This window comes from Coregonus clupeaformis, unplaced genomic scaffold (genome assembly GCF_020615455.1).
Source record: "Coregonus clupeaformis isolate EN_2021a unplaced genomic scaffold, ASM2061545v1 scaf0174, whole genome shotgun sequence".
Taxonomy (NCBI): domain Eukaryota; kingdom Metazoa; phylum Chordata; class Actinopteri; order Salmoniformes; family Salmonidae; genus Coregonus; species Coregonus clupeaformis.
In genome coordinates, this window is record NW_025533629.1 from 15,165 (window position 1) to 42,008 (window position 26,844).

Consider the following 26,844-nt stretch of genomic DNA (forward strand, 5'->3'; position numbering starts at 1 on the left):
GCGAGTTTCAGTGGCGCGAAGCAGCAGTTGCAGACAGTGCGCGCGCGTCGTGAGCACCTGTCACAAGGTAAAGAGCAGGAGAACCGTGTTGTTCGAATAGTACCAGAGGATATTGCAGTGGCTTGAAGCTGGAGCAAGTACACAACACTCCACCACACTTCCACTGGGCTGGGCCAGAGAGGCAGCAACCACCCATTTGGACCGATGTTCTGGCCGAAATGCAGTCTCGACACATCTACATTCGGAATAAGATCGGTGAGGGCATCCAAGCGACCAGTTTTCAGGTAGGTCACCCCAACGGGAGAAGATAGACAGTTAACTATTCTCCTCAAACTGTTTTGTTTTCAAACAAAACAACTTTGGCACTTTTATAATTCCTTGTTTTACTACACACCATGTCTCATGCGGTTGTAGAATGTTTTATCATACAATCTCAATATTTAGTGTCTAGGCTACTGAATGTTGTTTTAAATCAAAGAAAACAATCCAAAATATCCCAGCTTCACATAGTAATTACTAGACTAAGTAATACATGTGCTATAAATCACCTTTTGTAAGATGTTGTATAGACAGCATGCCCTATTTTTTTTGCTGGTTTTTATGAAACATGTAACGTGTTATTTCCTCCCCTAGCCTCTGGAATGTATTTAGCCTATGTGATTTCTTACCAAGTGTTTTCACCTAATAACAATATGGTCACACCACAGCAAGATACAATACAAGACGAAGGGACACCCAGTGACTAACGTGACCCAGTTAAGATGGCCCTATTTGGTGTAGATTCAGGAGAAAAGTAGGTTCTGATATTTTAATAGTGACATTGTTACTAACTCTGGAGACTTAGCCATAAGTGGAGCAAATCACTGCTAGATAATTAACCGGCCCCTTAGAGGTTCAGGATATGTCTATATTTGGCCCTTTTAGAGACTTGCTAATGAAAGTCGGAAACAGTGAAAGTCTTGATTATAGATAGGGTTGAAACATTTCGTGAATCTTCCCAAAATCCTCAGGTTTTCCGTAAATCCAGGTTGGATATTTTTGGATTTCCTGCATATTCCCTCTTGATTCCAGGATAATTCCAACCAGGATTTCTGGAAAACCTGGGAATTTTGGGAAAGTTACCAGAATTTTGCAACCCTTATAGATCATTATGTTTCCTTGAATGTCAATGTTATCGTGGAAATGTTACTAGCCAACATAACATTACAAGTACTACTACAGAGCTACAGTAAGGTACATCTCTCCTATGGTGGGAGGACACTGGCTGTGCTAGAGACGGAGTGGGGGGTTGTGATTGGCCTGTAGGTGTCATGTTGCCAGTGTCATGTCTGCCCTATGGGGGGCGATGTCACCGGGCTGCTCTGACAGTTCTCACACTGAGACCCCCCACCCTACGCACACACACGCACGGCACGCACACGGCACACATTCACGCACGCACACAGACACACACACACCCACACACACACACACACACACACAGTCTTCCAAAGCCTGCCAGGATTACAGAGGACAAACGCCACAGGAGTCTCCTGGCATCAATATATAGAATAGATAGACTAATTGATACTCCCAGTTGGTATTAAATAGAACTTTGCGGCCCCGCCCGCCTGTGTGGAAAACAACCCATGGTTACCTTGGTTACCCCATTGGCTCACAGCAAAAACTATACTTATTCAAACACAATTTTCTTGTTGTCTGCTTGTTTTAGACAATTACAAAACTACATTTAAGAAAAGTACAACATGTCTAAAGATTAATTTTCAACATTGCCTGCTCCCAAGCGTTCTCACTACTTAGTCCCCTGCAGCTCAGTTGGTAGAGCATGGCGCTTGCAACGCCAGGGTTGTGGGTTTGTTTCCCACGGGGGGCCAGTATGAAAATGTATGCACTCACTAACTGTAAGTCGCTCTGGATAAGAGTGTCTGCTAAATGACTAAAATGTAAAAATGTTAGAAAAACTTCATATTGTAGGGTTTCCCTCATGCCCCTTTTCATGACGCCGCTAACGTTAGCCACGTGACTGAGTGCTAGCTAGCTACCAACCAGAACATTAAGCTATCCAAGACCAACAACACAAACAAACGGATTATAAAGCTACAAGTAGTGAGTGGAGTTAAAAACGAACTACTAAAAGTTAAACGTCTTACCTGTGATTAAATATTTTCCACACACATAGCTACGTGTAGCCTACTTGGACACTGGGTCTCCACAATTTCCCACTCTTCCACACCGAATAGCCTGAAGCCCCAGAGGTGTTCTCGCAGGCTCTTTTTCCCTACATGGGAGCATTACGAACCGTAGGTAGGGATTTCTGACCTGGTTACATGTACATTGAACAACACAGCAGCTTTTCAGCATGTTTTGTTATTTCTGTATAACAAAAAAATCTACGACTAAGTTGACTCTTTTACAATGGGGGTCAATGGGAAATAATGTTTGTTTTCCCCAATTTGTGGTCATGGTTGAGGGGAATTCCTTCTTATGACATGAATACCGACTCGGAGTATACACACCAAGATATAGAATAGAACACAATATAATTGAATAGAATATAATTTAATTACTTAATATTTCCAGAATGAACTATGGAATATAGGTAAGATGTAACACGGAAAGCAATTAAATCAGTAACTGCTGTGTACAGTAGCATTATGTATTGTTATTTTTAATCTGTTAATGTTTCTGTTGTTCTTGAGCTTGATTTCCCTTGAGAAGGACTGGGGTGACTTGGTTGGTTGTGCTGCTTGTCTGATCCCACACAGGTGAACCGAGGGACCTACTCCAGGAGGAGCCGATTGAAAAGGTCTGATGGCAGCACCACCTCCACTAGCTTCATCCTCAGACAGGTAGGACTCCGGGGTTTCCCCTAGGTACAGATCTAGGATCATCTTCCCCTCCCCCAATCCTAACCTTAACCATTAGTGGGGGAAATGCAAAACTGACTGAAGATCAGTGTAAAGGGGCAACTTCACCCTACTCCACAGGTAGGCCGGGATGGGTTACATTCCAGAAAGATGTTCCCTTCCCTATGCCCTCGTTCACTCCCTCTTCACAGATCTGATAGGACTGGACAGGTGAAAGCAATATGTCGGAAACTAGCTGGAGCTATTGCTAGCTTACACCTAGCCATGTCTTCTCAGGTCTGTGATGGGGAGTGACCAAGGGCAGAGGGGAGTGGACAACTTTCTGGGATGAAAGTTGTCCACTCAGGACAGACCCTTTTAGAGAGATAGAGAGTAACAGGGTATTTAGGTTGTTTCTCCAACCCCACTCCAACACAGCTGATTCAGCTAAGAATTATGTTTCAGCAGGGCTGGAGCAAAAGCTTACTGTACATGTCTCTCTAGGAGGGGGGTTGGCCAACACTCATCATTTTGAAATTTTAATGAACTTACATATATTTTTCTAATATAAATACTGTACAAAATATCTCTCTACAGGCAAATGTTTTTATTTGAACTATTTCTGTTATTGTGTCTTTCCATAAGAAGATTCAGTTGATTTTGTGAATCTGCTGTTTTCTTATTGGTCTTTTGCCCCATGTTTATTTTAGAAAACGGATACACTTGAATAAGCATCAACATGATAATGTGACTATCAGAATGGAAGCTTACAGTTATAACATGCAATACATTGTGGTACATCAAACCATTTTGGAATGAATCATTTATATTCTGGTTATCCACTATACTCTATACAGCCCCTTTTGTTTCATATTCTGGTTATCCACTATACTCTATACAGATCCTTTTGTTTCATATTCTGGTTATCCACTATACTCTATACAGATCCTTTTGTTTCATATTCTGGTTATCCACTATACTCTATACGGATCCTTTTGTTTCATGTTCTGGTTATCCACTATACTCTATACAGCCCCTTTTGTTTCATATTCTGGTTATCCACTATACTCTATACAGCCCATTTTGTTTCATATTCTGGTTATCCACTATACTCTATACAGATCCTTTTGTTTCATATTCTGGTTATCCACTATACTCTATACAGATCATTTTGTTTCATATTCTGGTTATCCACTATACTCTACAGATCCTTTTGTTTCATATTCTGGTTATCCACTATACTCTATACAGCCCCATTTGTTTCATATTCTGGTTATCCACTATACTCTATACAGATCCTTTTGATTCATATTCTGGTTATCCACTATACTCTATACATAACCTTTTGTTTCATATTCTGGTTATCCACTATACTCTATACAGACCCTTTTGTTTCATATTCTGGTTATCCACTATACTCTATACAGATCATTTTGTTTCATATTCTGGTTATCCACTATACTCTATACATAACCTTTTGTTTCATATTCTGGTCATCCACTATACTCTATACAGATCATTTTTGTTTCATATTCTGGTTATCCACTATACTCTATACAGATCATTTTGTTTCATATTCTGGTTATCCACTATACTCGATACATATCATTTTGTTTCATATTCTAGTTATCCACTATACTCTATACAGATCATTTTGTTTCATATTCTGGTTATCCACTATACTCTATACAGATCATTTTGTTTCATATTCTGGTTATCCACTATACTCTATACAGATCCTTTTGTTTCATATTCTATTTATCCACTATACTCTATACAGATCCTTTTGTTTCATATTCTGGTTATCCACTATACTCTATGCAGACCCTTTTGTTTCACATTCTGGTTATCCACTATACTCTAAACATATCATTTTGTTTCATATTCTGGTTATCCACTATACTCTATACAGATCCCTTTGTTTCATATTCTGGTTATCCACTATACTCTATACAGATCCTTTTGTTTCATATTCTGGTTATCCACTATACTCTATACAGATCCTTTTGTTTCATATTCTGGTTATCCACTATACTCTATACAGATCATTTTGTTTCATATTCTGGTTATCCACTATACTCTATACAGCCCCTTTTGTTTCATATTCTAGTTATATCTGTGGTGCTTAGCCTATACACTGGAAGAGAGAGATGGATAGAGAGAGAAAGGGAGACGCATAAATAGAGAGAGAGAGAGAGAGAGAGAGAGAGAGAGAATGATGCTACTGTCATCTCCCTCTTCCTATACTCGCCCAGTCAAGGAGAGAGTGTGTGTGCGTCCAAGCTGAGTGGAGGGCTGCACAGCCAATCGGCTTGCTGCACATTGGCTTTGTCATCGGGTGCTGATATTTAGGAAGGATTCTCTATGCTGCTCCGTTCGTTGTGTTTGGAAGGGCTGATGAAATGCCAGGATTGGGCTGCCTCTAGGGAGAGCCTCTCTGCCTTATAATGTGAGCCAGTAGCATCCAGGCTCGGGGCTAATTCACAAACATCGACCAAGCAGGCCTAGGGGAAACCAAGCAGGCCTAGGGGAAACCAAGCAGGCCTAGGGGAAACCAAGCGCAGGCCTGCTCTGCTACTGCTCCCACTTCTTTTCCTCTTCCAGCGGAAAAAGGAGGGATTTATTTTTTACAGTGAAGAGAGAGGGGATCGTCATCCCCCTATCATCCCGTGTTCTGTGGTGGATCCCTCTTCCTCCTCTTCCTCCTCCTCCTCCTGCTCCCCCTCCTCCACCACAGTCTCCTCCTCCGCTCTCTCTGTTTTTTCCTCCTCTTCCTTCTATTCTTCTAGAGGTGCTTTTGGAAATAGCAGACCTCCATGTATGACAATTTGTACCTGCATGGATTTGAAGACTCGGAGGCGGTGAGTGGTGGGGGGGGGGTTAGCTTCAGATCGTGTGTGTGTGTGTGTGTTTGTCGATAGAGGTGGCTCAGCTGTGGTGCACACACAAACACAGGGCCTACTGTAGGTAAGCTGACGGTCTCATGCTGTAGATAGAAGGATCGCGGTCTCCGCTGGGGGGTGGGGTGACTGTGGCACTGTAGGGAGAAGACGGCGTCAGACGTGTGTGTGTGTGTGTGTGTGTATGTGTGTGTGTGTGTGTGTGTGTGTGTGTGTGCACAGTCGTGAGAGTGTAATTAGCGATGATGTGTATAAGTATGACTAGCAATATGTGTCTGTCAGCATTAGCCCAATGCATCTGAATAGCTGCATCCTATCATCAGCACATTTCAATGGCTGATGATAGCTATACAATGTACACTGTAGGCATCCATTTAATGCACAGCACACGTAGGAGCACAAAGATGGAGATAGCGTTATATAGCGAGAGGAGAGCAGTGTGTAAATGCTCATTCCTATGCTCCAGAGGGCCGTTTCGCTCCCAGCGTGAGGTTGTGATTGCGTAATGTATCCTCATATCACAGCCTTTCCAAACGTAGGGTATAGCCCTGCTGCATTTAGTGCCTTTTGTTTAAAGGGGCAACAATTCTATTTTTACTCCCAGCAACAGCAATGTGTTGGATTTCTGCTGCTGAGGACAGAGAGGAGCGTGCGTCGTGATGTCATACACTGGAGTTAGATAGACATGAGTCACATGTCAGTGCTCTGTTAGACGCCCGACAGTCGTACAATATGGCCGTGAAGAGATACTTTACCCCAAAATGCACCCCTCTAACCACCCACATACCCTGTTATCCATTTGATATATATAGGCTGATCAGCAACCGGCTATAATTATTTATTAAGATATATAATGAATATATATAAAGGAATATGGTATTTGTTGAGGGGGCGTGAGAATAAATGTTTACCAAAGCACTTAAGCAGAAGAGCTGGGTGTGTGTGTGTGTGTGTGTGTGTGTGTGTGTGTGTGTGTGTGTGTGTGTGTGTGTGTGTGTGTGTGTGTGTGTGTGTGTGTGTGTGTGTGTGTGTGTGTGTGTGTGTGTGTGTGTGTGTGTGTGTGCGTGCATGTGTGTGTGTGTGTGAGAGAGAGTGTGTTGACAGTGAGGATTGTTCTAACAGGGTGTTCTTATAATATACAGTATGTCAGTTGAATGCTTATGATGCTTGAGAAAGACCACATCGTTATAAGACAGAGTGGTGCTAGTGTGAAAACAGGGAGCTGTGACTATTAACATAAATACTTTTAACAAGAGCAGTGTAGGTTGATTTGTGTCATGTGTTTTTCATAAAGGTGACACCCAGTAAAAACATTTTTTTAAATGTTATGATTGTGGTTAATAATTAGGCTCATAGTACTTTTATCATAGAACCTTAATGTGATCCATGGATTTATATCAGCAGCTGTTTCTTAATAGCATTGACTCAAGATGCAATATATATATTTTTCAGAGTAATCACTTCTTTCTCTAAATAAGCAAACCTCCTCGTTTTGGTTTCCCAGACCCGCCATTTTGTGATTGGTCCACACAATTCAATAGAGCCCCTGCTGAAGTAAGCCCAAGAGATAGCTTGTCTGTTGTAGAAAGTGCTGTGCTATGACTAGCGTGTGTGGATTTTAGCAGACTGCGAGACTTTCCAGGTTCCTAATGCGATATTGACACATGCACACGCACGCACACACACACACACACACACACACACACACACACACACACACACACACACACACACACACACACTCAGGTACGCACGCACACACCGAACACACACACACACACACACACCAAACACACACACACTGTTCTTTCTCTGACTTGAGTTAATGTTGTTCCCCAATTCGATTATCATTAGTAGATTCACTCTCTCTTCTTCTGAGGCCAAGGCATGGGTCAATACTTTAACACATGCTCCAGACATGTCTCAGCCAACCTTCCTGTTCAGTCCAGCTGCCTACGGGCCACTGTGCTCACATATGAGCATAACCAGTGGTAATGTGTAACCAGTAGTGATGTGTAACCAGTAGTAATGTGTAACCGGTGGTAATGTGTAACCAGTGGTAATCAAACATCTGGGCTATCAAGTCTCAGGCAGTGCTACCTCATCACAAGACTATGATTCGATGCATGCTCTTCCTGGTACAATAGTGCCCCCAAGATAATTAAAAATAAACTGCAGACATCTCAGAACAAATTAGTCAGGATTATTCTTAAACTTCCCGCTCGTTCTCATCTTGACCATTCCCACTTTGAAAGCCTCAGATGGGTAAAAGTGGAGGAGAGAGTCTCTCAGATTAAAGTGTGTGTTGTACGTAAGCTTGTCCACAGTATGGTCCCCAGGTACCTATGTAACTACTTGAACTTGGTCCGGGATAACCATAACTATTCCACTAGAAGGAGTGAAACTGTCGTTGTTCCTTTTAGATTTAATAGTGGTAAAAGGAAATAAACTTTTTTGTACTCAGCTGCTATTCTTTGGAATAGTCTTCCAAATAATTTGAAATGTATCATCTCCAGAGGCAGTTTCAAGTTCTCACTGAAAAAAGTCTCAAAAGTGAGTCGTAAGACTATAGTAGGTGGGTGAGAAGAGTAGAAAATGCCTGGGATAGTATATGGTCTACCTTTTGGTGCCTATTGTGTACACCCCCCTCCCCCTCCAAATGGACCACAATAGAAATAAGCTTTTAAGCTTTATTGTGTTATCCTTGATGATTTTCTTAAATTGCATGTGTAGGCGTCACCGGCTGGAGTGCCCTTATGTATGTATTAAAAAAATTGTCTAATAAATATCAATCAATCAATCAATCAATTAATCAATCAATTCCAAATCACCTCACCTCTGTTTAGTAAGATAAACCGGATGTAGTTACAGAGCATTATGGGTACTGTAGTACGTCATGCTACAACCTCCTCCACCTGGTGACGGCCTGGTGACAGCCTGGTGACGGCCTGTTGAAGGCCTGGTGACAGCTTGGTGACGGTGACGCTGGCAGTGTGATCATAGTGACAGCTGCTGTCTTCCTGTCTGTCCATGTCCTGTTGTAGGGCTCAGCTGATTCCTACACAAGCAGACCATCGGACTCGGATGTCTCTCTGGAGGAGGAGCGGGAGGTGCCGGGCCAGGTCCAGGGCCAGAGCCCGAGCCAAGCGGTCCCGGGGACCCAGGCCCCGGCCCAGACCAGAGAGCAGAAGGAGCAGCAGGCTGCCTTGCAGCTGGAGAGAGCCAAGGTGAGACCCAGAGAGGTTGTGTTCAGTAGGGATAAAACGGTTTTAAAAAAGGTTTGCATGTTTCCTGGAAATAATTTAAATGTGAGGGTACTACCTGGACAACAAGAAGACGTTATACTGTACTATGTAAAGGGTGGCAGAAGGGTTATGCCACAATTGATAAAGCACCAGATGTAAGGATCCGTTATAGCACACTTATATTGTATGACATTTGCTTATAAATGATTTGTGAAGCATCCACGTAGGCATTATAAAGGGTTTATGAAGGCTTTATTAAGCCTTGTAAGTCATAGTTCATTCATGTGAACTTACGTTCATGCTGTGCGGCTCTCTGACTGACCCTCTTGTCCCTCTCTCTCTCTCCAAAGGCTAAAGCCGTGGCCTTTGCTGTGAAGACCAATGTCAGCTACTGTGGAGCGTTAGACGAGGACGTGCCGGTGCCAGCGACCGCCATCTCGTTCGATGCTAAGGACTTCCTTCACATAAAGGAGGTAATGTTTTTGTCACTGAGGCAAGGTTGAACTGTGGCACGCTATCAACCGGACTTTGATCAAATACATTTGTAAAATAGATTTGTGAGATATTTTTCAATGCCAAATGATTTAGCTTGGAGTGTGCACATGTCGGACTATACCATTGTACCAGACAAACTAGATTAAGTGTAGCTATTTGAAAGTATTTGATATCAGTGGAGGCTGGAACAGAGCCAATGGAATGGCATCATCCCCCTATTCCGCTCCAGCCATTACCACGAGCCCGTCCTCCCCAATTAAGGTGCCACCAGCCTCCTGTGTTTGATATGTATTTGACCCAGGGCAGTTATCAACCACTATTACATTAACAGAAAGGGATGTACACTGAATTTAGTACCTGTGTTCTGAAACACACTCACTGTGTGTTAAAACTAGATACAACTGCTTATTTCATTGTATTCATGTCATTTTGGCTGCGTTTAGACAGGCAGCCCAATTCTGATCTATTTTTCCACTAATTGGTCTTTTGACCAATCACATCAGATCTTTTCACATCAGATCTTTTTCAGAGCTGATCTGATTGGTCAAAATACCAATTAGTGAATGAAACAAATATCAGAATTGGGCTGCCTGTCTAAACGCACTGAAACTGATTTTTCAACCACACCTCCAACCCATCCAGAAGTTCAACAACGACTGGTGGATCGGCCCGGCTGGTCAAGGAGGGCTGTGAGATCGGCTTCATCCCCAGTCCCCTGAAGCTAGAGAACATCCGCATCCAGCAGGAACAGAAGCGAGGGCGAGTCCAAGGGTAAGGTAACCTATCACCAGGCCTCTCTCACTCAGTCAGAGACTTATAGGCTTGTGACCCTGGGAAGGGGGTTAGGAAGGGGCCAGCAGTGCTATTCAAAGTTTAGTCAAATTGATTCGGTTATGACAAATTAGTCAAATTAGTATAACTCACTTGGTTATGAATGTGCTTATGATGTGTTATAAAGAAGGTAATCATAGGAAGTGTTACAGATCATTTAGAATAATTACATTTCTCTCCATCCATATCCAGAATAGAAAAATCTAAATATTTCTAAGGTCTCTGGCCTTAATAATCAGTAGTGCTTTGGTTTTTCTAGCGACCTAGCTGCTCTGTCTGTTTAATCGCTCTTGAAGCTCCCGTCACCGGTGGTTTTGTCTCGTGTGCGTACTATCCTTCAGAGCCGTTCACTGCACTAGGCCTGTTCAGTTTGAACACTAATTCAGTGTAATGAGAAGACTCGGGATGAGTTGAGAGGCTCACCTCGAGTCCTTCATTCACCCTATAAGGCCTGGATTGTGCATTTCTAACCCAGTCGCCGTTGGCCACATTAACACTGTGATTCTGTTGTGTTCCTTTTGTCCCTCTTGTCTTTTCCAGTAAGTCTGGAGGGAATTCTTCCTCAAGTGTAGAGGATGAGGTGTCCGCCTCGGTCAGACCCCTCATCTCCTCTGCAGGTGAGAGCCTCTTAGAGATGATGGGGGGACGTTGTCCGCCCCTACTGGCCCTCCGTTAGGTTAGAGAAGAACTAGAAAACTTTGGCAAGGCAACGTGAGACGTAGAGCAAGGATTGCTTAGTGTTTAAGCCTTCCCATGTCTCTCCATAGAACCTAAGATAAATGATTCCCAGCGGGCAAAACTGGTTGCAATAACGTCATTGTGACGTCTTTTTTGTGATGTCACGGTCAAGTTGTATTCTGGTTGTAAAAGGACGTTTTTCTGGGACGTCTTTTTAGCAATCAGAGAAAGACGTCTTTAACTGGTTGTAATCTGAACAGATAACAACCAAAGTATGATCTCTGTCCCTGAGTTATCTTGACATTTCTATAATCAGAAAACCAGTTTACAACCAGAATATGACGTCAATATAACATTGGTTGTAATCAGATGTCTCAACAACCAGAAAACCAGTTTACAACCAGAATATGACGCCATTATAACATCCCATACCTACTTTTGCCTGCTGGGTTGTGGATCCATAGAGTGTATATATATATATATATAGTGTATTCTCCCATCCTCCTCTTCCTCCAGTTGAGGACTGCAGGCGCTCTGAGACTTGGCTTACCACAGGGTGAACCCAACGACAAGACTTTGACCCCCCTGAACTTCAGTCATGTGACTTTGTGAATATGCCTCATAGGATATTAGGATCATGTTTATATGTTGGATGATGAATCTAGAGGGTATATGTTTACTTTGTGTGTCAGTTATATCCTCGGGTTTGAAAATGTATTTACTGTAAATTACATTATGATCATCACAATTCCCAAAATGAAGTACAGGATCATGAGGTCTCTGACCTGACAAGTTATGGTGACTTATGACACAATACAATACAAGACATTGACAATTCTGTTTTGTTTTACTTCACAGGAAAGCAGAAACAAAAAGCGGTAAGTGGGTGATGGTAACACTAAACTGTCTCCATCAACTAGAGCTGTCTACATTACAATAGTACAGTGCCCATCCTACATCCCATCTAACATCCTGTCTAACATCCTGTCTAACATCCCATCTAACGTCCCATCTACATTAGTGAAATAGATTTGAGTCAGATTGTGCTGTCACAATGATCCATACATCCCGTGCTGTCGTCGTGTGCATCTATCCCATTTTGTTACTGTGGGAAAATCTCAATTGCATTTCCTTGACTCCTTGCGTCCTCTCTCCTCGCCTCCTTCTCAAAACCCATTGGATGAGAAGGTAAAAGGTCCCTCCCCTCTGACTTCTCCTCCAATAGGTTTTGAGGAGAGCCGAGGGTTCTAGGAAATGCAATTGAGATTCTCCCAATGCGTCCCGCTGCTCCTCTGATTCCTTTGTTACTCTGTTACAGACTGAACACGTTCCGCCTTACGACGTGGTGCCGTCCATGAGGCCTGTGGTGCTGGTGGGGCCCTCCCTCAAGGGCTATGAGGTAAGCAGCAGCAGCGGCGGCGGCCATCTTTGAGTCACATGATCATCCTCTGGCTTGCTGGCCCATCCTAGAGCTCCCATTGGTGGAATGACAGTAACAGTGCATCATGTTAAATGATTGTTGTTGCGGCTGTCATGATCACATCTCATTGAGGGAAGATCTCCTCATGGCTTGATGGCGTTTCTATTGAGTTCAGGTTTATATTCATTCATGTTTATATGTAGGCCATTTTTTTATAATGTTGTATTGACACAGAATAGGCCTATTGGAGCTCTACTAGAGTCTATATTTAGGATGCTGAGTGAGGTGCTTTGTTGATGTTTTTCTAGTCATTCTCAGAACACCATAGTACAGGGAGCTGCTTTCCTCTCCTCCCCTCTTCCCCTCTTCCTCTCTCTCTCTCTCTCGCTCGCTCTCTCTCTCCTCGCACGGAGGGAACGCAATCAGTCGCCTCATCCCCCAGTGTGCTCTGTTGCCGCGGTAACAACCTTCTGGGTGCAAACGCGTCAGCATCAGAAGTAGAGCAACGTTGGAAATTAGAAAGAGAGGAGAGAGAGAGAGAGAGGAGAGAAGAGAAGAGAGTGTAGAGAGATGAGAGAAGAGAGAGTAGAGAAGAGAGAGGAGGGAAGAGAGAAGAGAAGAGGAGAGAGTAGGAAGAGAGAGGAGGGAAGAGAAGAGAGAAGAGAGAGTAGAGAGAAGAGAGAGTAGAGAGGAGAACCCCTGGAAGCAGCATCGCTGTGTTTCTAGATTAAACCAGCCACTAAATTATCTTTGTATATGCCACCATCCTTACTGGCAGGCCTCTGACCAGTTCCATGATACCATCCAAATTCAGTAATTTCAGGAGATCCATTTTAGTCTGAAATTAGTCTATTGTTGACAATGAGGATTTTACATTGCATTTCAGTAACAGAATATGAATCTATCTAGTGAATTGACTGATATCATGGAATTGACCCCAAATCTGGCTTTACTATTGCACTCATCAAGTTGTAGTTGTTTTGTATCAGGGTAGAACTCTATGAAATATAATGGGATGTTTGATATTATTTTTAGTATCCTCCAGTCAAATGACTGGATATCTGAACTAGTAGAATATAATTGATAGAATGCTAAATGGTTTGTTGCACGTAGGCTGGCGTCATGGGACATCTTAGCTCTGGCCATGATGTGCTGTGGCCATGATGATCACCCAGTTGATACCGTGTAGCTCAGTTGGTAGAGCATGGCGTTTGCAACGCCAGGGTTGTGGGTTCGTTTTCCCACGGGGACCAGTATGAAAATAAATGTATGCACTCACTAACTGTAAGTCCGGCGTCTGCTAAATGACTAAAATGTTATTTCCCAGGAGGTTTGCTTGCTGTTAGGGTTAAATGTTCTCTTTTTGAACACTACTCTCTCTCCTATATATACCCTCATAATTCTCTCTCTCTCTCTCCATCTTCACTATTTCTCCTCTTTCGGCTTCTCTTTCTCCACAGGTGACGGACATGATGCAGAAAGCACTCTTTGACTTCCTCAAGCACAGGTTTGACGGCAGGTGAGATTAAGGATGAGGCCTCCTGTAGCTCAGTTGGTAGTTGATAAGAGCGTCCTGCTAAATGACTAAAATGTAGATGAAAGAGGTTCCTTTCCTTTTGATGTTTTGTCTGTTTATTGTTCAACACGTTACACTCAAATGACATTGACTTATGAAGCCCTACGAGATAGATAGGCCTAGAAATTCACATGGAATAGCTCTTTAGTGAAGGAGTATCTGTCAGCAAAATAAGGTATGCAGTATTTATCCACTTAATGCCTAAATTGGTGTCTTTGTTTGACCATTTCAGGATATCTATCACACGAGTTACAGCAGATATATCATTAGCCAAGAGGTCTGTTCTGAATAACCCCAGCAAGCGGGCCATTATCGAGAGATCAAACACCAGGTCCAGCTTAGGTATGTACCTCCATAATGTATTGATCTCTTTTACTGTAGCAGTCTTTTGAGTTTGCATTGTGTATCGACTTTTGCCTACTTTTATCCGTAGCTAGCATCTCTATGAGACTGGGCTAAAGAAGAATGATTTAGCTTGATTGAGCTACCTGCCGCAATGGAATCAATGGAATAGTCCCAAAAGTGCAAACTCCACCCACCTGGCTCTCCAGACAGGCTCAATCAAATGCTCAACGTAGTCATTGGCTACGTTCCAATGTCCATAGTAGACACCACTTAGAATGAATTAATGTATTGGGAATGCAGTGAAGGGATGGGAGTCTGTGTGTACCGGTTGTTTACGTATACAGTGTACTGGGCTGACTGTTTTCAGTGTGTATGATTGTTGTACGGTGATGCCGAAGTAAAATGTCCATCCTGAATGGACAGTAAAGTTATATTCTAAAGTCTATTGTTTACATCCTTGTCCCCAGCGGAGGTGCAGAGTGAGATAGAGAGGATCTTTGAGCTGGCCAGGTCCCTACAGCTGGTGATCCTGGATGCAGACACCATTAATCACCCAGCCCAGCTGCTCAAGACCTCGTTGGCTCCCATCATCGTCCATGTCAAGGTCTCCTCGCCGAAGGTAGGGACTGGAGGGGCTTGTATTAGGGTCATGTGATTTGAAACACATCCATGTCTACTATAGGGCCTCAGAGGTAACAATAATATTATATGGCCATGAAGCAGACACTTCATCATCTAAAGCAACTCACAGAACTGTCAACATTGTCAGTTATACGGTACGCTATAACCTACTGAGCCACTGGGACCACGTTCTTTTGAAAATGAATGTCAGCATGCTTAGACACTGATTGGTTTGTCAGTGGAGGGGTTTTCTAGAGTTATACATGTGTTTTGTTTTCATAGGAACACACTTTAATCTATCGAAGGTATTATACATTTATTTTAAATGATACTATTTGACCGGTATACCTGGTTAAAGATGTGAAACGCAGTATTCCCTTAAAGAATGTGTGTAAATAAAACATTACTGTAAGGGATCGGGGGTTGGCAGGATCTAGACAGAGTCTGACACTTCCCCGATCTACTGAGAGGGGGAGTCATCAGACTCGATCTGGTTCACCTGAGTTCTGAGCACACCTGTCAGTAATTAGTGTAGGATTTAAGGTGTGCTCAGAAGCTCAGTCGGCACGAGGTATTGTTCCATTGTGACTTGCTAAGCGTTTTGTTCCGAGAGAGAGAGAGAGAGAGAGAGTTTGTTGTTTTTGATTACCCGTGTATCCGACCTGTGCCTTGTTGTTTGACTCCCGAATTGCTTAATCCTCTACTTGTCTACCCCAGTGATTACCGTTCTCTGATCCTGTGCCTGTGACCTCGACTACGACTAAGCCCGCTCCTTTGGTACCTCTGCCTGTCTATGCCTGGCCGGTTTTGACCACAGCCCGCCCGACCACGATTAAGCTATTCCCTTGTCTGTACTCTAATAAAGCATCGCTATTCTGCGATTGGATCTTACCACTCTGTCCGAGTATTCATTACAGAATACCTCGCCATTACCATGGATCCAGCGGAATTACAGAGGCGATGGGAGATACAGGAGAAACGCATGGATGAACTCCTACAGCTACTCAACGCTGGTGCAGCGGAAGGCACCACCCCGAGTACGGTCAGTCCTCGTCATGCACCTCCGATTTCTATACCGACAAGGTACGACGGGAACCTGGCAAATGTCAGGGGTTTCTACTCCAGATGTCCCTGTATATGTCGTATAATAGTACTATGTTTTCCGATGACCGTAGCAGGGTGGATTTCATGATTTCTCTTCTAACGGGAAGAGCACTGGATTGGGCTACTGCGCTTTGGGCAGCTGAGGTCCCCGAGTTGAATGCGGAAGTTCAGTTCAAGAGACTGTTTCAAGAGGTGTTCGACCACCCAGTATCTGGGCGTAGTGTGGGAGACCAACTATGCGAACTTCAGCAGGGCCGTCGCACAGTAGCCGACTACGCTTTAGAGTTCCGTACTATAGCAGCCGGTAGCGGATGGAGCGAAACTGCTTTGCTCACAGTTTTCCGAAGAGGGCTGCGCCAAGACGTACAGACTGAGTTGGCTTGTTCGAGGAGATATCACTGCGCTACATGAGTTTATCAAAATAGCCATCTCTATTGATAATCTTATAGTGCAACACAAGGCATCCACAGTCCGGGAGCCCTCGATCACTGGTCCTATGCAATCGACAGAGCGGAGGGGAGAGAATCTGAGGAGGAACCTATGCAACTGGGACGGTCACCTCTACAAGGTTCAGTGAGACAACAACGTCGGCAAGACGGACTATGCCTGTATTGTGGTCAGGCGGGTCATTTCGTTCGTCAATGTCCGGTACGACCTAACCGTACCCCAGGATATCGCCCTCGGAACTGCCAAACCGGTGAGTGAGACTCCAGTGTTGAACATTACATCTAAACAAATGTATGTGCCTGTTACCTTATCTGTCGGAGAGAAAGTGCGCAGGTTGGAAGGACTTATTGATTCGAGCGGCTGCCAGCTTTCTGGATATGGGTCTTGCTGAGGAGTTGGGAGTTCAACTTATCCCAATTCAACCTCCCCTGCGAGTCAACGCGCTAGACGGTGAGCCCATGGGCACTGGGTTCATTACGCACCGTACCGGGAAATCAAGTTACAAGTGGGCTCCTGCACCATGAGAACATAATTCTGTTCGTCATCTCCGCCCACGGGAGCCGCTAGTCCTCGGCCATCCCTGGCTCGTTGCACCCATGATCCGGTCATCTCCTGGAAATCTGGCGATATCACGGCTTGAGTGAGGTATGTAGGGCTGAGTGCCTCATTTTACCTTGCAAAACGTCTACTGTGGAGGATGCGAAGGGGTGCGGTGTCTACTGTTGTTCCTACAGAGTACCAGGATTACGCGCAGGTGTTCTCCAAGGAGAGGGCTACCGTGTTACACCGCATCGGGCCTGGGATTGTGCAATTGATCTGCTATCCGGGCTACCCCTCCTCGCGGACCGAATCTACCCTTTGTCTCAGCGGAACGGGAATCAATGAGCAAGTATATTGATGAGGCACTTCAGCAAGGGGCCATTCGCCCATCTACGTCTCCCGCCGCATCCAGTTTCTTCTTTGTTAAGAAAAAGGATGGCGGACTTCGTCCTTGTATAGACTATCGAGGTTTGAACGATATCACCATAAAAAATCGTTACCCCCTTCCTTTGATTCCAGCGGCCCTCGAGCAGGTGGGGCAGGCCTCCATCTACAGTAAACTGGACCTCAGGAGTGCGTACAATCTGGTGCGCATTAGAGAGGGGGATGAATGGAAGACCGCCTTCATCACCCATCGAGGACATTATGAATATTGTGTTATGCCCTATGGACTTACTAACGCGCCCTCTGTGTTCCAGGCGTTCATGAATGAAATTTTTAGGGACTTGATTGATCGTTTCGTCATAGTGTACATTGATGACATCCTAATCTACTCTAACTCTCTGAGTGAACATGTGTCCCATGTACGACAGGTTCTGGACCGACTCCGCCAACACTCTCTGTTCGTGAAGGCCGAGAAGAGTGAATTCCATGTCACAACGATTTCCTTCCTTGGGGCCATACTCACTCCCGACGGGTAAGACTGGATGAATCCAAGGTACAAGCTGTACGAGACTGGCCTCAACCCCAGACGGTGAAAGAGCTTCAGAGATTCTTGGGTTTGCCAATTACTATAGATCGGTTCGTGCGTAATTTCAGCACCACTGCAGCTCCCCTGTCGGCGATGAACAGCCACAAGGGGCGTGGTCTGAAATGGACGGAGGGGGCAGCGCGGGCTTTTGAGACATTGAAACAACGGTTTACCACCGTCCCCATTTTGTGTCAGCCGGATCTTACCTTGCCGTTCATTGTGGAGGTGGACGCCTCGGAGGTTGGAGTTGGAGCCGTGCTATCCCAGCGCCAAGGTGAGCCGCCCAAATCACGACCCTGTGCTTTTTTTTTCTAAAAGCTGAATCCGGCCGAGCAGAACTACGACGTGGGAAATCGTGAATTGCTGGCGGTGAAGTTAGCACTGGAGGAGTGGAGACATTGGCTGGAGGGAGCAGCTCATCCGTTCCAAGTGCTCACGGACCACCGCAATCTGGAGTATCTTCACAGTGCTAAACGACTGAACTCCCGACAGGCAAGGTGGTCTTTGTTCTTCAACCGTTTCCAATTCACTGTCTCTTATATTCCCGGGTCCAATAATTGTAAGGCGGACGCCTCCCGACGGTTCGAGCGCGCGACAGACCAGTTGAACCAGAACCTATCCTCCCCATGAGTTGCCGTGCTGGTCCTGTGAGGTGGGCTATCGATGACACGATTCAGGAGAGCCTACAAGCGGAACCAGCCCCCTCCAGAAACCCCGGTGTCGAAGGTGTTTGTACCAGCTCCGCTTCGACCTCAACTGATGGAATGGTGCCACACGTCGCTAGGATCTGGTCATCCCGGAATCACTCGAACTACTCGACTCATCAGTCGAAAATACTGGTGGGATTCCCTCACAGATGACGTCCGAGACTACGTATTATCCTGCCCAGTTTGTGCTCAGTCCAAGGCGCCTCGAAGCACTACCGGAGGGCAAGCTGATGCCATTGCCAACTCCTCAACGACCCTGGTCGCACATCGCGATGGACTTTGTTACCGACCTACCAGAATCAGAGGGCCATACTGTAATTCTCGTGGTCATCGATCGATTCTCAAAGATGTGTCGGTTAGTACCCATGACCCGTTTACCTAACGCCACTCAAATGGCGGAGACTATGTTTAACCAGGTGTTCCGGCAGTTTGGTGTTCCAGAGGATATTGTTTCCGACCGGGGACCCCAGTTCGTATCCCGGGTTTGGAAGGCCTTCTCGCGAACGCTTTGGGTATCTCGGTGAGCCTCACCTCCGGATATCATCCCCAGGCCAATGGGCAGACCGAACGGCTCAACCAGGAAATTGGGAAGTATCTACGGCAACAATGTTCGCGGCAGCCGCAAGAGTGAGCCGATTCCTTCCTTGGGCAGAGTATGCTCAGAACTCACTCATTCACACCTCCCCTACGTCTAACGCCCTTTCAGTGTGTTCTAGGGTATCAACCACCCCTGTTCCCGTGGGATACCGCACCGGGATGGTACCGGCGGTGGACGAGTGGTTCCGCTCGGAGTGCGCAGGTCTGGGAGACGGCCCATCAACATCTCAGTCAAGCCTCACAGCAGCAAAAGACCTATGCCGACCGACGCCGGAGACCTACTCCCACTTATCAAACCGGACAACGAGTGTGGCTGTCTACCCGAGACCTGCGGTTCCGACGGAGCTGCAAGAAGCTCCAACCCAGGTACATTGGTCCTTTCAAAGTTCAGAGACGTATTAACCCTGTCACCTGCCGTCTGTTACTCCCTCGACACTACAGGATAAACCCTACGTTCCACGTCTCCCTGTTGAAACCTGTCCATTATAGCCCGATGTATCCACCAATCGCTCAACAACCTACTACACCACCTTTGGAGGATGAACAGGACACCACCTATACAGTCCACGAGATACTGGAGTCAAGACGGAGACGAGGGGGCATCGAATATCTCGTGGACTGGGAGGGATATGGACCTGAGGAACGGTCCTGGGTTCCGGCTAAGGACATACTGGATCCCGCTCTCAAGGCCACTTTCCACGCTGAGCACCCAGATCATCCAGGACCCCGACCCAGAGGAAGACCACCCGGTAGAGGTAGAAGGCCGTCAGGAGCCGGCCCTGGGGAGGGGGATACTGTAAGGGGATCGGGGTTGGCAGGATCTAGACAGAGTCTGACACTTCCCGATCTACTGAGAGGGGGAGTCATCAGACTCGATCTGGTTCACCTGAGTTCTGAGCACACCTGTCAGTAATTAGTGTAGGATTTAAGGTGTGCTCAGAAGCTCAGTCGGCGCGAGGTATTGTTCCATTGTGACTTGCTAAGCGTTTTGTTCCGAGAGAGAGAGAGAGTTTGTTGTTTTTGATTACCCGTGTATCCGACCTGTGCCTTGTTGTTTGACTCCCCGAATTGCTTAATCCTCTACTTGTCTACCCCAGTGATTACCGTTCTCTGATCCTGTGCCTGTGACCTCGACTACGACTAAGCCCGCTCCTTTGGTACCTCTGCCTGTCTATGCCTGGCCCGGTTTTGACCACAGCCCGCCCGACCACGATTAAGCTATTCCCTTGTCTGTACTCTAATAAAGCATCGCTATTCTGCGATTGGATCTTACCACTCTGTCCGAGTATTCATTACAATTACATTCGAAAAGAGCATGACCATTTCAACAGACGTCTAACACTATCTAACACATATTTAAATGTCTTCCCACCGTCTAGGTTCTGCAGAGGCTGATCAAGTCCAGAGGGAAGTCCCAGAGCAAGCATCTGAACGTACAGCTGGTGGCAGCTGACAAACTAGCCCAGTGTCCTCCAGTGAGTGACTCTAACAGCACACTGTTTCTTTAATCTACACCACCCAGCATACTGTCTCTTTAATCTACACCACCCAGCATACTGTCTCTTTAATCTACACCACCTAGCATACTGTCTCTTTAATCTACACCACCCAGCATACTGTCTCTTTAATCTACACCACCTATCATACTGTCTCTTTAACCTACACCACCCAGCATACTGTCTCTTTAATCTACACCACCCAGCATACAGCATACTGTCTCTTTAATCTACACCAACCAGCATACAGCATACTGTCTCTTTGATCTACACCACCCAGCATACTGTTTCTTTAATATACAGCACCCAGCATATAGCATACTGTCTCTTTAATCTACACCACCCAGCATACAGCATACTGTCTCTTTAATCTACACCACCCAGCATACTGTCTCTTTAATCTACACCACCTAGCATACTGTTTCTTTAACCTACACCACCCAGCCATACTGTCTCTTTAACCTACACCACCTATCATACTGTCTCTTTAATCTACACCACCCAGCATACTGTCTCTTTAATCTACACCACCCAGCATACTGTCTCTTTAATCTACACCACCTATCATACTGTCTCTTTAATCTACACCACCCAGCATACAGCATACTGTCTCTTTAATCTACACCAACCAGCATACAGCATACTGTCTCTTTAATCTACACCACCCAGCATACTGTTTCTTTAATATACAGCACCCAGCATATAGCATACTGTCTCTTTAATCTACACCACCCAGCATACAGCATACTGTCTCTTTATCTATACCACCCAGCATACTGTCTCTTTAATCTACACCACCTAGCATACAGTCTCTTTAACCTACACCACCCAGCATACTGTCTCTTTAACCTACACCACCCAGCATACTGTCTCTTTAATCTCACCACCCAGGATACTGTCTCTTTAATCTACACCACCCAGCATACTGTCTCTTTAATCTACACCACCCAGCATACAGCATACTGTTCTCTTTAATCTACACCAACCAGCATACAGCATACTGTCTCTTTTAATCTACACCACCCAGCATACTGTTTCTTTAATATACAGCACCCAGCATATAGCATACTGTCTCTTTAATCTACACCACCCAGCACAGCATACTGTCTCTTTAATCTATACCACCCAGCATACTGTCTCTTTAATCTACACCACCTAGCATACAGTCTCTTTAACCTACACCACCTAGCATACTGTCTCTTTAATCTACACCACCCAGCATACTGTCTCTTTAATCTACACCACCCAGCATACTGTCTCTTTAATCTACACCACCTACATACAGTCTCTTTAATCTACACCACCTAGCATACTGTCTCTTTAACTCTACACCACCCAGCATACTGTCTCTTTAATCTACACCACCCAGCATACTGTCTCTTTAATCTACACCACCTATCATACTGTCTCTTTAATCTACACCACCCTGCATACTGTCTCTTTAATCTACACCACCCAGCATATAGCATACTGTCTCTTTAATCTACACCACCCAGCATACAGCATACTGTCTCTTTAATCTACACCACCCAGCATACTGTCTCTTTAATCTACACCACATATCATACTGTCTCTTTAATCTACACCACCCAGCATACTGTCTCTTTTAACATACACCACCCAGCATATAGCATACTGTCTCTTTAATCTACAGCACCCAGCATACAGCATACTGTCTCTTTAATCTACACCACCCAGCATACAGCATACTGTCTCTTTTAATCTACACCACCCAGCATACAGCATACTGTCTCTTTAATCTACACCACCTAGCATACTGTCTCTTTAACATACACCACCCAGCATACTGTCTCTTTAATCTACAGCACCCAGCATACTGTCTCTTTAATCTACACCACCTAGCATACTGTCTCTTTAACCTACACCACCCAGCATACTGTCTCTTTAACCTACACCACCCAGCATACTGTCTCTTTAATCTCACCACCCCAGGATACTGTCTCTTTAATCTACACCACCCAGCATACTGTCTCTTTAATCTACACCACCCAGCATACAGCATACTGTCTCTTTAATCTACACCAACCAGCATACAGCATACTGTCTCTTTAATCTACACCACCCAGCATACTGTTTCTTTAATATACAGCACCCAGCATATAGCATACTGTCTCTTTAATCTACACCACCCAGCATACAGCATACTGTCTCTTTAATCTATACCACCCAGCATACTGTCTCTTTAATCTACACCACCTAGCATACAGTCTCTTTAACCTACACCACCTAGCATACTGTCTCTTTAACCTACACCACCCAGCATACTGTCTCTTTAATCTACACCACCCAGCATACTGTCTCTTTAATCTACACCACCTAGCATACAGTCTCTTTAACCTACACCACCTAGCATACTGTCTCTTTAACCTACACCACCCAGCATACTGTCTCTTTAATCTACACCACCCAGCATACTGTCTCTTTAATCTACACCACCTATCATACTGTCTCTTTAATCTACACCACCCTGCATACTGTCTCTTTAATCTACACCACCCAGCATATAGCATACTGTCTCTTTAATCTACACCACCCAGCATACAGCATACTGTCTCTTTAATCTACACCACCCAGCATACTGTCTTTTAATCTACACCACATATCATACTGTCTCTTTAATCTACACCACCCAGCATACTGTCTCTTTAACATACACCACCCAGCATATAGCATACTGTCTCTTTAATCTACAGCACCCAGCATACAGCATACTGTCTCTTTAATCTACACCACCCAGCATACAGCATACTGTCTCTTTAATCTACACCACCCAGCATACAGCATACTGTCTCTTTAATCTACACCACCCTAGCATACTGTCTCTTTAACATACACCACCCAGCATACTGTCTCTTTAATCTACAGCACCCAGCATACTGTCTCTTTAATCTACACCACCCTAGCATACTGTCTCTTTAACCTACACCACCCAGCATACTGTCTCTTTAACCTACACCACCCAGCATACTGTCTCTTTAACCTACACCACCCAGCATACTGTCTCTTTAATCTACAGCACCCAGCATACAGCATACTGTCTTTAATCTACACCACCCCATACAGCATACTGTCTCTTTAATCTACAGCACCCAGCATACTGTCTCTTTAATCTACACCACCCAGCATACAGCATACTGTCTCTTTAATCTACACCACCCAGCATACTGTCTCTTTAATCTACACCACCTACATACACCACCCAGCATACTGTCTCTTTAATCTACACCACCCAGCATACTGTCTCTTTAATCTACTGCACCCAGCATACAGCATACTGTCTCTTTAATCTACACCACCCATCATACTGTGTCTTTAATCCACACCACCCAGCATACTGTCTCTTTAATCTACACTACCCAGCATACTGTGTCTTTATTCTACACCTCCCAGCATATTGTCTTTAATCAACACCACCCAGCATACTGTCTCTTTATTATTTAATCTACAGCACCCAGCATACTGTTTCTTTAATCATCACCATCAGCATACTATCTCTTTAATATACTGCACCCATTGCTCCTTTTCATGGTGTTTCTTGCTACATTCACCTCCAACAATGTCTCCCTATGTTTGCTTGAGGTTGATCCAAGACAGGGCCATTGAAAGGTCTATGCTAACAATCAAGTGACAAAATGACTTAATCTGTTTGTGTGACTGACCGGGGTTTGAACCCAGGTTTTCTGTGAAGCACAAGACAGCCTTTAGTTTAGGGAGCTAACATGTCAGCTCAGCTCTCATGCTACGTTACTGTTTCACCAAACCACCTCCGTTACCTTTCAACCAAATGAACTGAAACCTTCTCTCACTCCCTCTCTCACTCCCTCTCCCTCTCTCTCTCTCATTCCCTCTCACACTCTCTCACTCCCTCTCTCCCCTCTCTCCCTCTCTCACTCCCTCTCTCTCTATCTCTCACTCCCTCTCTCCCCCTCTCACTCCCTCTCTCCCGCTCTCTCACTCCCTCTCTCACTCCTTCTCTCCCTCTCTCTCTCTCACTCCCTCTCCCCCTTCACTCCCTCTCTCCTTCTCTCTCCCCTCTCTCACTCTCTCTCTCCCCCCTCACTCCCTCTCTCTCCCTCTCTCTCTTTCCCCCTCTCACTCCCTCTCCCTCTCCCTCCCTCCATCTCCCTCTCTCACTCCCTCTCTCCCTCTTTCTCCTACTCTCCCCCCTTCTCTCACTCCCTCTCTCCCCCTCTCTCTCACTCCTCCCTCTCACTTCCCTCTCTCACTCCCTCTCTCCTCTCTCTCCCCTCTCACTCCCTCTCCCTCTCTCTCTCTCTCCTCCCTCTCCCTCTCTCACTCCCCTCTGTCTCTCACTCCTTCTCTCCCCCTCTCTCTCACTCCCTCTCCCCCTCCCGCTGCTCTCTCCCTCCCTCCATTTCCCCCTCTCTCCCTCTCCCCTCCCTCCCCCTCTCTCACTCCCTCTCCCCCTCCCCCTCCCTCTCCCTTCTCCCTCTCCCTCTCTCTCTCTCGCTCTCTCTCTCTCTTTACCCCCTCTGACAGGAGATGTTTGACATCATCCTGGATGAGAACCAGTTGGAGGATGCGTGTGAACACCTAGCTGAGTACCTGGAGGCCTACTGGAAAGCCACCCACACCTCCATGGCCCCGCTCCAACCCCCTGCTGGGACGCAACCTGGGCCCCACTGCCCTCACTCCTTACCCACCACCATCTCTGGACTGCAGGTTGGTCACAAACAGATAGCTACAGCGCTTAGGGTTAAGGGACTGTCTCCCCTTAAAGGGACAAACTTTCAAAGTTGACTTTGGAGTGTGATGTTCGCTTTAAGGGGAGACAGTTCATTGTTCTAAGTTAGATTAGTTGATTAGTGCCCCAGTGTAACATACAGAAATGATTAGTGCCCAGTGTAACATACAGAAATGTAACAAAAAGGGGTTGTTTGTGTGTGTATGAGGTGAACCAGCAGACTCAAAGAATGAGACAACACAGCAACCACACGAGAGACCACTCCACACGTCCAACGGCGCCGCAACCTGATGACCGCGACGAGAACTACCACAACGAGCGGGCGACAAGGGACGATTAACCGCATGTCGTCGGCTCGCGAGCACAGCCGAGACCAAGACCCGTACCACCAGGACTACCAGGACCCCTACCAAGACTCCTACAAGCCCCACCGCAACCGCTCCTCCCGGGCAGCTACAGCATGACTCCCGGCAGCTTGAGCCCGAATGATGTCCCAGCTTCACAACCTTTATAGCCCTCAAGTCAACCCTCCGGTGGCAACAGAGCCAAAATGGTTCCCACTCAAAATATTGTGTCAAATTTTGTTGTTTTCAATTATTTGTTTTACTTCAGGCGTTTGATGAGAAGTAGTCCCGCACTCCCGAACAAAATCTCCAGTCACCTCTCATTCCCATTATGTCTCTCAGTCTTGCCTGGGCACTGGCAGGGGACCCCTGTCAAGCAACATGTGGTCAGGATGAGAAGAAGGACATGATGCTAATGCTACATAACTGAGTTAATACAACTCATGTGACTGAGTTGTTTTTCCTCATAAGGGGACCTTTCCAGTTCCCTTATGGCCCCACAGAGAGATGGGTTGAAGGGGATAGCAGTGTGAGATTTATATTTGGACTTTGCTAAGCTAACAACAAGCTAAGATATTTTAGCTAGCATGGTTAGATTGTGGGTCATGTGTAGTGCTAAACTGAAGGCTTGAGAGCCCCCAATGAGTCGCCATAGCACGTAGTGGCAGTCACTGCTGAAAGCTGGTAGTCTTACCAAGAGTCCCCCAGACCATTCAGTTGTTTGCATGCTGACTAGAGAGAGTATCGTCAGTATATCCACTTACAGTACGTGTCTGTTGTCATGGGGAGTTTTATACTAAGCCGTGCCCCACCATGACTGGCAGTGGTCTTTTTCCAGACCTCAACTGATTCCTGAGAGGAGCATGTGGAGTATTTGGTTGTTTTGTTAACCAGTGCTTTCACATGTCAGGTACTGTATGTGCCATTTGAACACTTGTCTAGCTTGGCCTTTCTTC

The 26,844-nt window shown here is 45.4% G+C and overlaps 1 pseudogene; it reads left to right on the plus strand.

Annotated features, from left to right (window-relative positions):
* On the plus strand, nt 1-26,033 carry LOC121566703 (annotated as a pseudogene).
* The last annotated feature ends 811 nt before the right edge of the window (nt 26,034-26,844 follow it).